At 44.0% G+C, this 14,817-nt stretch overlaps 1 long non-coding RNA gene across 1 annotated transcript in view; it reads right to left on the bottom strand.

The window, feature by feature from the left end:
• Positions 1–13,652, bottom strand: part of LOC119032694 — an 80,070-nt gene extending 66,418 nt beyond the window's left edge. The window contains exon 1 of the long non-coding RNA XR_005079007.1: positions 13,268–13,652. This is a non-coding gene — a long non-coding RNA (uncharacterized LOC119032694). The remainder of the gene's footprint in view (positions 1–13,267) is intronic.
• Between the last annotated feature and the right edge of the window lie 1,165 nt (positions 13,653–14,817).

The raw sequence follows: 14,817 nt of genomic DNA, 5'->3' as shown, positions 1-14,817 counted from the left end.
TTAAAAAAGAACAAACCCCAAATGGACATTCAGAGGCTGTCGAAAGCACAGCTCCTCTTTTGAAGTTTGTCTTTGATATGGAGAACACATACATAGATTTATATTTATGGTTATCTCTGAATATGAAATAAAATCATTTATCCGATTAAATTAAGCGTCTAAATATACACGCCTTGGTTTGTTTCCGAGATTCTTTTATCTGGGAAGTGCACTGTGCTCTCCCTGGACCCTGCGCTCCTGAGTGATTATGCCTTGTGTGTGTGTGTGTGTGTTTCTGCCCTGCAACATGCTTTAAGTGCATTCACATCCACCTGCGCGCGCGTGTGTGTGTTTGTGTGTAGTATGTTCAAAATCATGCAGCCTTAGCTGCTGCGCGGTGGCTAATTGCCTCTCCTGAGGAATAATTAGGTGACAAAAGCAAACGTAATGGTGCCTCGGATACAGAAAAAAGATATATGTTGTGTCTTGTGTGTGGTTCAGCGGGCGGCGCCATTTGTTTGCCGGTGGTAAGGATAGCGGGGCGGAGAGGACGCGGCAGAGGCCGTACGTTTGGAGGCCAGAACCTGGAGAAACACAGAAGGTGCAACAATTAATTACGGCTAATTAGATGTATCCGTTATATTTACTGGGCCACCAATAAATCAAACGGTCAAGCTATTTTTGTCCTAAAAGACTTGTAACTAACACCCAGCGAGCGTGTATGCAGATGAGGGTGTGTTTGTGTTCATGCACTGTTTTTGTGTGTGTGTGTGTGTGTGTAAACTGCTATTTACTGTTTGCTTTCCAGGTGTTCGGAGCTGGGTCGCCGCGGACTCCCTCCTCTTAGATTAATAATCCATTAGTAATCCATTTCACTAATGAGCACTCAGCGGAGAGTCGGGACCGAAGGGGACACGGAGACGGTCAAGGGAAGCCAAGTGCATAATTAATGTCTCAGCCAATCAGATGTGCTATTACAGTCGCTCCCCGCTGGAATGAGATGTCACCTGTCCAATAAAATGTGCGCACTTATAATATTTCCGTTGAGTGAGATGATTAGATTACGAGATAAAGTGTTCTAATTACTGAAGTGATGGAACAAGTCAATAAAAATCCTGTAAAGGGGCAAAAACTGAAAAGTCTGCAGAATGACTAAGCGACACTGCAGATGTTGACCTCAGTGTTCTATTTTTCAAAAGGAGAATGAACCATTTTAATGGCACTTTTAATGGCAGTCTGGCTGGAGTTTGAGGGGCCACCATTGTTTTATTTCTTTAATTTACTTCCTGGGTATGTTGGCCTCAAGGAAAGAGGTTTGCAAACAAAAAAACTCCATGGTTAAAAAAGTTATGATAAAAAAAGAGTCATAATTGTCAACAGTTTTACATACGTCTTTTAATTTTTAATGGCGATCTATGGGAAGAATGCTTCTTGGGCCTAAGGGGAAATTTTAGTGCAATACTGTGAACAGTTTTTCCCTTTTCAACAAGCTCGTACAGCGTTGGTTATGTATTTTTAGCAATTTACACTTGTATTGTGCGCTTTATTCCTCAAAAGTCTAACCAGGGACAAGGACGAAATAAAAAATAAACATCTGGAATGACAAATGTGTTATGGAATCATCCCCCACTCTGGTACACTTATTCATCCTGCATTATATAACAAAGGAAGGTTCCTAGTTAGCGTTGGCTATCTCTCTTGTTGGGACCAGTTATGTTGACAGAACATAACCGACTGTGAAAACTCAAAACAACAGGTTGCCGTGTACAGTAGGACCACAGCCACCATTATACACTTACAATCACCTCAGTTGCGATATGCCAGACTCCTTCATGAGTGCCTAAAACTTCCCTCCTGAATTGTGTAATATGCTTCTCTAGTTCTAAGTACTGTATGCATAATAAGCCTTTGGTATTTTACATTCTGCGCTATTTATTAAGAGTATATCAATAATTTAAATAAAATGCCTTTTCGTGGCCGTTTCAACATTATCAGTGGCCTCCTCCCACTGGCACATTTCTGGGTGCTCCCCTGGGTCTGTGATGTCAGAATTGTACTTCAAAGTAATAATCCATCTGTGTTATTTTCGTGACGTACGTTATTGCACCGATGAACTTCCCAATCACGAAGAGGCACAATAATCGGGCAAGGACATGAACACACAACGGGTCACTTCTTAGCTCCAGAAAAATGAAGCATTTTTTTACTCTGAATCATCGTTGAATCAAGACGACTAACAGGCAGAGTCACAAACTAATGCATGAAGTGCTCAAATCACAGATCAGACTGACAGGAAAGAGCAAACAAGGCTGAGAGGGATGCAATCACAGCAGAAAATTGGCACAACTAATAATTATATTTTCGACTAAATAAGCATATACGTATGATTTATGAGCTAATTTCTAAGGAGAAATAAAGAATTTAATACAGTCTGACCAAAAATCAGCGTGACAGAAGTGAATGTAGAGGTGACTTTTTAATGATTCTCGGCCCTCGGCTCGTTCGCTCAAGCTCTGCAGACTTGATAAGTATGTGGCTGTCACACCGTGATGGGCCAAGCGCCACTGTGTGCTTTTTTTAATATAGTTCCGGTGGGGCCTGTGGCACCTAAAAGCCGTTACAAGGTCTGGCACATCAAAATGAGCTGGTAAACACAGAAGATTCCTCACAGCCACCGCCAATCCAGCCCGACTACACCAATCTAGATCCTGTGTTTCAAGCCTAAACAGAAGATTTCCCCAGCGTTTCACCTGGCCTCCCCACGGATCCCCGCTCTCCTGTTTAGCAGTCAGAACATGATGGAGCCTGACAAAAGAGGCCGTTAAAAATTGAACACCCTAAGTGGGAAAATGTGGAAGGCGGGCCTATTGTTACCTCCACCCACATGCATGGGTGAAACCTGACACCCTGTTCTCCCCTCACTCCCTCTACATCTCCTCTCTCCTTTTCTCCTCGCCCTCCCTCGGGGAAGCCCTGTATCCCATTCATTCGATTGCCCTGCATGATGGATGTGCAGTGTGAGGAATGGGCCGTCCCGGGGGCCACGGCGTCGTTTCTGGGTTAAACAGCATCCTATATCAAACCCATCTATACCTTCACAAGCAGGAAGCCTGTTTACTGGGGCAGGAAAGCACCGCAATCCATTTCTTGTCAGGGTGTCTCATGGATGCAACAAAAACTTGGACAGGCGCAGCTTTGGGGAGTGTGGTGAGACGGAGGCGGTGATAAATATGTACTGTGGTTTGGGGAGCTTCAGAGCCGAGAGGCAACGCACACGTTGGCTGCTGGCATCATTTTAATTAACATCAAATTAAGTGATTCTACAGGACCATAGCCAGTGTCAGATATCATTTAGCGGCAGATTTTGACATTTAACGGTGCTTGATGAGCGTTTAATATGCAGAAAAATAATGATCTCTTTTTTTTGAAGCAACAGTATGTAACTTTGCAACTCTGCAGGAAGTTAGTTGATTATTGAGTCTCCATCCATCCATCCATTCAGCCAATCATCCATCCATCCAATCATCCATCCATCCAATCATCCAACAGTCAATCCATCCATCCATCCATCCACCCACCCATTCAGCCGATCATCCATCCATCCAATCATCCATCCATCCAACAGTCAATCTATCCATCCAACATCCAACAATCCATCCATTGAACAACCCATCCATGCATCCATTCATCCATCCTATTCAGCTGATCATCCATCCATCCAACGGTCAATCCATCCATCCATCCATCCACCCACCCATTCAGCCGATCATCCATCCATCCATCCATCCAACAGTCAATCTGTCCATCCAACCATCCAACAATCCATCCATCCATAACCACATACTCGTCACAGGGTTGTGGGGAGCTGGAGTCGATCCAAGTTAACACTGGCCATGTGGCGGGGTACACCAGTTAGTGTTCAGAGGTAGGCCATCTGCTAATACTCCAGGAAATCTCACAAGGTACGTGACATTAAATTGTTATAACATATAATGTTAATACATACGCACTGTAGACAAACACAAATGCAGACCAGTCACCGTGACTGATGTGCAGCAGAACTGATCTAATTAGCTGTTTATACAACTGCCGTGGAGGAAAGCCTCTTATTTCCTTTCAGCTCTAGCAGTCCATAACGTTGTGGAATTGGACGAATTTTCACTAAAATGTAGGTGCACTGTGGTGACAAGCCACAGATACAACAAGACACTTCTCACTGTTTTTTTTAAAGAACTGTCACTGTAGCGTAGAATCTTACAAGGACTTACTTCTAAAACCACAGTAAACAAGATTCCATCACTTCTTGTTGGAAAATAAGGTTTTAGTTCATAATGACAGAAACTGATGGTCAATGTCCAAGTGAATAAATCATGCACTGCGTCGTTTGCAATGTATGTATATTGTATGATTCTTGTACGATACGTTCTAATTGATAAGCCTTTGGGAATACGACCAGGAGCCGTACCATCGTTTAAAAAATAAAACCACTTGTCTGTTGAGATGACAAGTGGATGGTTCTCTCGATTGCAGCCATGCTAATTAAATGAGAGAAACAATGCATTCCCTCTCTGGATATACCCGGTGGCTCCACGCTTTCAGTGTCTCCACTTTTATTAACACATTTCCAATAACTTATGTAAACCGGAATGGAAAAGAAGTCTTGCCTTGTTATGCAAGCGTATATTTTATTTTCCTAAGATCTTTTTTCGAATCCTGTGATATCCTGCAGCAGCCTGGGAAATAAACTTAGGATTCACTTCTTTCAAAATCATCTCAACAATAGCAGCCCAGGGATCCTTTTTATATAAAAAGGTAGCATATAATATTATTTGAATACTTGAGATAATTCAGCACGCACCGTGAGTGCTGCCTGTATGTGCCGTCATGCCTTTGAATATCTCAGCTGCATGCCGAGGGACCATCCTGGAGGAGTCACGTGTGCACGTATGTGCTTGCATGTGTTGGTGTGAGTCACCGTGGCATGTTTCCTAGAGATAAGACCGCAGCCTTCACCCCGGGAAAACAATGATTAGAGGAATCTCTTATTCTCTGCAGGGCACCCCTCTGCAGTCACAGCCAGCAGCAGGAAATCCTTAATGTTCACACAGAGGTAGAAGGGACCTGTGGTTTTTGATTTTATCTTGCTTTAAAATGAAATTTTCAGCTGCTCCTTCGCTGCCAGTAAGCATTATGAACATAATTTTGCCATCAAGACCCCACATCTTCGGAGTGAACAAAGAACGGTTTTCAAAATCTCTGCAGATTTCACGAATAGCCCCCACCGGAGCTCTCTTTTGCATCTTTACAATTCACCCTGGGTCCGCTCCTGTTTACCCCGCCAAAAGAGGGGAAAGCCCGGGACGTTAAGATGATATTCCACTCCATATTGCGCGTTAAATCCAAGCTAATGCGGTGTGGACTCACCTGCGCGCTGTGGGAAGATCAGGAGTCAATTAGTGGGATTGGTGGGCAGTCTCGGCCAAGCAGCCAGAGCCGGTGACAGTTTGCCGCGGACCACCACACCGCGGGAGCCAGGTGAGGAGCAGGGGAGCCTAAATGAAATGCTAATACAGGCCACATAAGTCAGGGCTCTCTAATTGGAACACAGCTGCTGCAGGGACCAAGCATCCCATGAAGCGCTGCAGAAGCAGAGGAAGCAGTGGGTCAGCGTGATCAGGTCAGGGTCTCTCTCTGTGTGCAGCTCAAAATACTTGGCCTAATATGGCTGGAGGAATCCAAAGGAAGGGAAACACTGAAAGAACAACATTTGAAAGAACAAAGAAATGTATCGTAAAAGTTGCTTGGCATAGGATAAAAATCTGTATCACTGTATATTGTATCATATCATATGAACTATCAGGTAAATCAAGATAATGATCATGATTTATTTTTTGCTTTTCAAACGAACAGTTAAATAATAGTTTGATATTTGGATAAATATTCTAATTCACAGTCCAGCAGCATTAAACAACTTAAATAAACCATCTATAGGCTTGTATAGGCAACCGAGACAGACGGGGAAGGTCTCACAAATGTCTCTGACAAATGAGGCAAAAACTTTTGCATTTATAGTGAAAATAAATATCTAGCTTTAGTGTTGACCATTTGAAGATTATTTTAAAAACCATTGTACAGTGTAAGGCTACATGTTTACCCCTGTGCTCATTGTTTAGCTAAAGCCTATAAGCTAACAGTCTCCTAGCTAAAGGTCTATTGTCACGTTACAGTCAAAAAATGTCAAAAACAACAACTTTTACTGTTTGTTAGGTGGAACAAAGAAGCACCTAACATCCTCCTTGGACATTGCTTTTAATATGAAACTAGTGTTATGCCAGAACGACATTTAGCCTACGTAGCCTAGCTGTTTTTCTTGTTTCTGTGTGAAGTATTTCCCTTGGTTTCATTATCCATTATAGGAAAAGTATGTTTTAATAAGTGAATGAAAGAGTTACTGGTAGGCTAATTATTATCCATTTTGTAACTGAAGACCGAGCCATTCTAGCTGTTTCCTTTAGCTGCCACTCTTTGTGCTAGGCTAAGCTAACTGTATCCCAGATGTAGCTCCATATTTAGAGTTTTCTGATGTAACTTTTTACAAGTACTGTCAGTATACTTCCCAAAATGTTGATTTAGCCTTTAAGCTAAATATTTAAAGGTTTCAGTCTCAAGTTTTTAAGCTAAAAGATGACAAAGGTGATTAGCAACAATTCATGGGAAGCAATTTGGCTGGTGAGGATGTGCCAACACAGCGACAGACGCGCAATGAACAACCCTCAGTGACTTTCAAAATGATTTATCCAAAATGGAAGGGAAAAAAAAAAATCCTTTTAGGCGATGACTCGGCAGCATGTACTCCAATCTTTATTTTCTCTGAGGAGATATTCTTGGAAGAGAGGATGTTGCTGAATCACAAGCCAAGCTTATTGAGTGTTTTGACAGCTTCTTAAGCCTACTCTTAATTTTTTAAAGCTTCTCTTTCATTACGCGCGCTGATGTCAACGCAGCGCGGTACGACACGAGCTCTGATGAACGCGTGATTAGCCGAGGCAGGAGTGTGCTGCGTTTCAGCTTTTCAAACAGGGGTGGCATAAGTCAAGCTGAGGGGGAAGAAGCAAAAACAGACGTGGTGGGAGGAATAAGGAAACGCAGACCGGGAGAGAATTGGAAATTGTAATAATCATCTCTCGCTGCATTTCGAGTCCACTACACTCTGTCCACGAGTCCTCTTCATGTTTGGAGGCCTCCTCTTTCTCTTCAGGGAGAAAGGGAATTAGCCTCGGAATAATGCATGAGCCCGTCGTGGGCGACGGACAGGAGGCTCCTGCCTCTGAAGTCCTACCTTATAGATGGCGAGGCGATTGACATGAGCCACCCATGAGAGGAGCTCAGGTGGCGAGGTGTTAGGTGAGCTTCTAAAGCTGCTCGCTGTAATAATGAGGCCGTCTCCCGCTGTCGCGTGAGCTCAGACGCCGAGGAAACTCTTTTTTGTTTTTTTGGGGGGGGGAATTCAAATTTTAAATGAAAGCACAAATCGCTGGTCTGCTATGGCGAAAATCATTAACGTGTTCCTATTTTTCGATGACGACGCGCCTTGCTTTTCTTCAGAGACATCGCACCAGCCATATGAAGCCTGCAGTGAGACTAATGTGGAAGCACCAGTACGCCTACAAGACTCGCAGTCGCCTTCTGCCTTGGAGCTATTCCTAGTGATTCAAATTCAGTCTCCTGTGGGCAGAAACCGCGGATGGCTTTTTACTAACATTCATCCTTTCAACGGGCGCTCTGCAGTTTTTGGGGACGAAATTTTAATTAGAAAATGAAGATCTTCAGTGACTGGTTTTTAAAAAATCTTTTTTTATGTCTAAACAAACCAAATTAACAAACTGTCTCTGTTTTCATGACTGAATAAACAAACTGACCTTTAAGAACAACACAACATGACACTGTTTAACTTTGTTTATATGTGACGGACCCTGCCACCTCTCTAGCTTCAAACAGTGTTCTGGGAGCCTTATTTTCCTGTGAGAGCAGCTTGTTTGTTCAGTTATGGAAAAAAAAAAAAAGTTTGTCTTGCTACCTCATTAATGTTGCAAATATTTCTTCTGCAAAACTGCATACTGCCCCTTTAAGTTCTTAAACACGGGAATGTCCCTGTTCTTTTTCCGGTAAATAGAAAAAAAAAACTCAATCAGGAAGCAATGTTGGAGTATAACAAATGTAATGTGTTCCACAGATAAGCTGTCATGCTTCTTGCCCGTCCTCTCTATCTCGCGCTCGCAGCACGACTCGCCCTATATAAAACTGTCCCTCACTGTCATTTTCCTCTCGACTCAATAATTTCGGTGTCTTCTCGCCACTGTCGGCGTTTATCAGCCACTTATAGCCTCTGGATGTACCCCCAGCCTGGACACCTCTGGACGCGGGGGGGGACACAAAAACACAGCGCGCAGGCTGACAGATAGAAACCTGATTCTGTACAAGTGAGGTCAGAGGACTGTATCCAAACCGTCTGGCAGAGTACACTAATATCCCCATGCTGAGCAGCGCGGTGCTATTGAGCGCGACCATGCGCGTCCGTCTCACTCCGCCGCACTCAATGAGCCAAGCCTGTGGAATTGATGGGCGATGGGAGGGAAATAGGAGAAAGGAAGAGAGAGAGAGAGCGAGAGAGAGAGAGAGATGGGGGGGGGGGCTCCCTAATGCACATTATTCCATCATATAAACATCAAGATACTTTGAATTAGAGGGGCGGCATGAGATGTGGCTTTGCCGGCTGATTTCCGCGGGTCCTGCTGAACGGGAAATGTGAGCGGCGTTGAAAGGAAAACACCTCTGCCTGGCTGACAGCTGGAGATCCTTTCTACCTGCTGCAGCTCGTTCATTATAACAACAGCCCACCGCATTACAGCTCTCCTCCCCACCGGCCACACAAGCCTCCCGCCCTTTTTTTTTTTTTTTTTTAAGGGTACCAGCTTCCCTCTCTTCTCTCCAGCTTTGAAGCCGTAAAAGTCTGCCGCGTTGTGTCTCCAGCCTCCAGTGACATTTGATGGACTGCTGGATTACGGCGGCTGCAAGCGTCTGGAGGGAGAAAGCGGCGGGAGTGAAGAAAGTCAGTGTACCCAGTCATGATGCGGTGCTCTCTCTCCTGGCACATCATCTACTCCGCCTGACTTACGTGCAGTAAAAATGCAGCGCTGCAGCTTTCATTAGTGCACGGAGCAAAGATTATGGCTCAATGCAGGGCTATGAATTATGCATGGGCTGTGCACTGTTGTACGCCGTGCACCCCACCAAATTTCCTTGTTCATCCTAACATGAGGAACACACCCACAGAGTATTGCTCAAGCTCAGCCGCGCCGTGAATGCACAAACATTCAAATTAGCGGCTGGCTCGCAAAAGCGGAGCAGGAGAGCATGTTTTTAGCCGTGGGAAGGCAGTCGCGGAGGCCCTTCCTGTGAACTCTCACTCTCACTTTCCCCTCCCGAACCGTTTTCTTTTTTTTTTTGATGACATAAATCTTAATCCGTCCTTGCGTCATCTTTGCAGACTCTGCTCAGGTAGGGGAATCCACAGAGGGAGTATCACTTGGACTGCGGTGCAACACCACAGAGCTCGACTTTGCTTTCATATGCAGTTTCATCAGCAGCCTAAATTTGCTTGGCACGTCAGTTGCGTTAAAGAACGATACAACTATATACACCTCGGATATCGGATGGAAATCAATTCGCCAGCATTAGTGAAAGACGGAAAACGGAAAAGTTTTCATGATCAGGTTTGAAAATCAAGGATTAGCCCCCTACAGTCTCTCCACTACATCGAGTTCTAGCATGGGAATCTCACCACCCAGCTTAGAGTTTTGTGAAAAATAAAGTTTGTAGCGATAATGCAACTCGTCAAGGATTATGTCAAGGAGGTAGGATTAATACGGATCACGGATGATTAATATTTGCTTTTCATTTCCCATCTCGGGCTTGTTTTTCTTTATTTCTTTAATTCTGTTTAACTGAACTTTAAAGCTATTAAAAAAAAAAAAAAGTTTCGGCAGAGGGAGTGTGATCTCAAAGGTTGTCCAGTACAGTGCAAATGGCAGGATATTTACTGTGGCTGGAGGTTCTGTCAGGTTATTGGCATTTACATCCCCACAGCAGATGGTGGACATGACAGAAGCGGCAATATTAGCGAAATCCAATTCAAAGGCAACGTCAGTCGTAACTGCAATCGAGTTATGCATGATAAATAATAAGGGGCGGGGGGGGATTATTGGGCTCTGGACCTTAAGCGACAGTAAGTGACAAAAGACAGGAAGTGGGTTTCATGTTTGTCCTGAGTTCCAATCAACAGACGCCTGTGTCTCCCATTAATGAATACATGCTCCCATGTGCTCGTCTAAAACGAGCGGCCTCTTTTCATTAAACGTGCCCCACGCGCAGTAATCCACCTCCGAGAGACTAAAACCGTAATCCTGGGGAGATGCTTGAATACCTATATGAACCTTTCAGGTTAGTATGTGCAGGGGATTATCAGCAGTGCCATTTAGCATGTATAGAAACAGCGGTGACTCAGACACATCAACCCAGGCGGTGATTTATTTTAAAGTAATGGCAGAACGGTCCCTGAACAGCACTCGTGTACGCTGATGTAAACATGGGAATTACCTGTGGATGGAAAAGGACGCAGGACCCTGTCCTGTCTTAGCCGCTGTAATCAATGTTTTCATAACCACGACAGATCGCCTGCTACTGGTGTACAAAAGAGGTCACTTGTAGTAATGCCAAGCCAGTGACCACAGTCCAAGACTTTGACTCCCTTCGCTCTCCGAAACATTTTTGCCTCGCCCAGCTTTTGATTTTTCAGACTACAGGTTTCTGATCTCAACACTCTGATCGGCGCCGTTTCTTTGACCACATGTGGCAGCTGTTAGATGCTAAACTAATGCTAAGCACACCACTTGACTCAAACAGCAGACCAAGTTAGCGCCAAGGGGGGTGAACACAGTAGTCATTACTTCCCTCAGGGGCTGGCAGGGATGACAAAAAAGTGATTTAAACTCGCTAGATGGGAAGAAATATGAGTCTGAAAGAATGCATTGTTACACCGTATCTTCTAAATGTGTAATTTGGCAACAATCTGCCAGCAAGTCTGCCAAATCAACTAAAAAGGTTTAAAATGATCTGTGTCCTGTTAAGGTACAAGTCCACAGGGCCATTTTTTTCCCAGCATTTGACACTCCCTGGCTGTTCCTGTCTGAACGAACGCCACTGCTGGGTCGTCTATTTTGATCTTCTGGCTACTTGTTTGGAATCTTCCCCTTGTATTACGTAAATAATCAAGTAAAAGTTCATGCAGTGGCTGAGTCTGTCTTCATAATGGTCCTCAGCAATGGTCAACAGCAAGTTTGTGCTCATTCTGCGTTACTAGGAGACTGGCCAAACAGCTGACCAGATCAGTAGCACCCATTCGACCATGTGTGTTAAATTTGTTTACGATCGGTGGATTTAAAGGTAAGTGTCTGAAGGGCTGCTCATAAAAGCATCATTCACCTCATCACATGAAAGTAACAGTGCAGCAGCTGTATGCAAAGACAAAAAAAAAAAAAAAAAAAGATGTGTAAATCACTCCAAATTCACAGAAAATGGCGCTTTTGAAGGAAGCTGTCATTTTCGAATTGCACCCTCTATTACCTCTTCACTCTTCCTGTGCAAACATTGTTTATGCGAGCAGGCATGGCTCTGAATGATAAGTGCTTCCTTTAATCACTCTCTCCGTAAACCATCAGCGGCTTGTTTACCTCGCCTTCTAAGCCCTTGATACTAAATCAAAAAGCTGGTTGTATTTTTTTTTTTTTTTTTCCTTGCGACTCCTGCAGAGTGCATGCTCATTGTCCATCACTCTTGTCAATGCTAACCAATATCCTTGAACACCTACACCTTCCTCTCTATCGGTAGCACATAAACAGAAGTTGCGTGAGCACGCTGAGATAACCCAGAGGCTTCGGGCTGCTCCCATTATTGCTGCCACCCTCGTTTTCCCGTCACATATCAACCTGATCTTCAGAGGGCCGTGACAGGCCCCCCCCCCTCGCAGATTTATTACTCAGTCTGTTTACATTGCAGTTTTCTCGTTTGCAGCGGATTTCACTGTGTTTTATGCCCCGCAGTTATGAAGTGGCAATAAAGAACACAGTGAGGGGAAGAGCGGGGAAACGACACTTCCATCTTTTCCCCCTCATTTCCTTCCGTAGCGTCCCGTTGACCCCTCGGCTGTTGGCAGGCTCGCTGGTGTTGATTTTAGCCCACAATCAATTCATTTTAATCACAATGGGCAGTGTGGAGGGGGGGAGGGGGGGTGGCGCGCTAATTGATTGGCAGGTATTTGCATATACAGTATGCAACAAAATGTCACGACCGGCCTTGGTGGTGACCTGCGTGGGCGGTTGGCAAAACAAACTGATGAGGGTAATTTATCATGCGGCTTGTGCTTTGCTGAGCAGGGGCTGCCGCACCCACTGTTGTTAGCGTCGCCAGTCACCTGTCACGCCACGGTGGGCACGAGGAGAGGAGTAGACAGGAGAGGAGAGGAGAGGGAGGTGGGGACGGAGACGTAAAGACGGCGTGGAGGGGGGAGAGATGGTGCGCTGAGGGGAGAGGCAGATGAGGATGATACTGTCGGTGAAATGTCAGACATTCAGTGCTGCTGCCGATCAGCAGTATCAGTAGATATAACGTTTGAAGATACTCCAGCTGAGCCAGTACACCATGAAAATAGGTTGTTGTGCTACAGAAAGGTTGCTGGTTGAATTGAAGGATATATGGCTGGTAAGAAACACGGCTGTGTGGGATTTTTTTCTACATAGAATCACCCGCAGAAAAATCTTGATCTCATTTCTAAGGGCAGTGTTAAATGAAAACACTGACAGAATGACCAACATCCCCAATAGGCAAAATTTAAGAATGATCAACTGAGTCTCTTGTTCGCACCTTTGAACAATTGCTTTTCTAGATGCATGTGATTAAAAAGTAGCCAAGACAAAGCTCACATATACCAAGTGCCTGCTTTACCCACAATCAGTCACGGACTGAGAACAAAAAACGGTCCTGGCTCTTTCGGCCCACCAGCGGCCCACGTGGGGGGGAGTGCGCGCAACTTTTGATGCACATAAAGAACACACACCCAAATGGACAAATCCCATGCTACAAACAACTGCAACAGAACAATGCACACCCCAATGCATAAAACAAATGAGTAAATCATCAGAGCCAGCCGCTCCATAATAAAAACACAGCTTACCGTCATGCAGTTATCCGTGTCTACCTCTTCGTCCTCCTCTTGCTCATTTTGTTGCTTTGTTGCTCTTGCTCATATTCCTCACTGGCCTGTCTTTCTCCCTGGTGTGCTGGCTCAGCTGTGTTGCTAACATTAGCGCTAGCAGTATTAGCGCTAGTGCTAGCTCAAGCTGCATTTGATTTCAAAAACAACTCAGTCAGTTTGCAGCATTTTTCACCGCCAGCCCACAGTGTTCTCTTAGATTTCTCTCTTGTGTCTGCTCGCCCCTTGTGTCTCTTGATGCTTTGAATCATTTTTTTGCTAGCTTAATCTCAGTCAGCTTCCAACTTCCAATCTTCAACTTCCAACAAGCATGCAGGCAGTCTACTGGATTCAGTCTTCAGATTCCCAGAAGGCATTGCTTCAGTTGAACTTTTGCAAACAAATAATCAAATAAAAAAATGCAGGTAGATTTGTTTTATTTCGAACCATGCATGTTTTGTTTTGTTTTGTTTTGTTTTGTTTTTTTTTACATCTGAATAAGTCATTTAGCTACAAAACAATCCAGACTGATAAAAAAAAAATTTGACCGTAGAGGATAACCATGGCTGTGATATAGAGACTTGTAGTGGTGTATAAATACCGATTAGATTGCTATTTAAAATTAGTGAAGGCAAAACAAAAATTTTGTTGTCATTTAGTGTGATGCTTTTATTGATGCTTGAAAGGTGGCCGCTCTGATTGGTTGGCCGCCCCAAATGGCATCTGCCCAAATTCCAGATTACCAGTCCATCACTGCCCACAATGCATCTGGGCCACTGAGTGACATCACTGGAGGCAGTTTATTAGATTACACACAGCTTCCTATGGAGCCACAAAAGGCTTATATGTTACTTTTTACACGTGTGGTTGTACTCCCCAAGACATTTTAACAAAAACAAAAAAATCCTATGAATGCAAAAATGTTAAATAAATCCTCCTTGCTCAATTTCATATGCTGAAGGATTTCACTGCTTCATCCTTATTTGGTCAGGTAGCTTATGGTAGATTATTATATTAGCAAAGCTAAACTAAATATTGTTTTATAACTGACATCGCTGAGTAAATTTGCTGACTTAATGAATCTTCTCTACTTGTGCTACTGTCACATTACACTGATAGTTCACCATAACCCGAAATTGCCACTTTTTGGCACAGGGGAAAAAGTTACTTGGTCTCAAGTTTACTTTCCAAGACATTAGAGCAGTTAGCATATTAAAAAGAACGGTTGCGGACAGACACTGAGTATCATTTGTCTTGCAAAGCATTATCCTTTACAACGTTGAGCCAGAGCTGATCTTTGGCTTATTTAGGTGGTCAATCATAGCCTCTGTACTCTTTCCAGGTTCTTGTAAATGACAGATGTGTCAGTGGTTGGATGTATAGTATTTACAGACCATCAACAACTAGCTTAATGTTAGCTCCACTGATTGGATCCCCGTCCTCACAAGCAATTAACAGGCCACGTTTCTCCTCTTTTGGTGGCGGCTAAGCCCACATCCATCAAGCTAAAACATCCTAGCCCCAGTGTGTCC

This window comes from Acanthopagrus latus, chromosome 14, assembly GCF_904848185.1.
Source record: "Acanthopagrus latus isolate v.2019 chromosome 14, fAcaLat1.1, whole genome shotgun sequence".
Classification (NCBI taxonomy): Eukaryota; Metazoa; Chordata; class Actinopteri; order Spariformes; family Sparidae; genus Acanthopagrus; species Acanthopagrus latus.
Note: the sequence above shows the minus strand (reverse complement) of the source record. Positions and strands in the feature narration are given on the sequence as shown.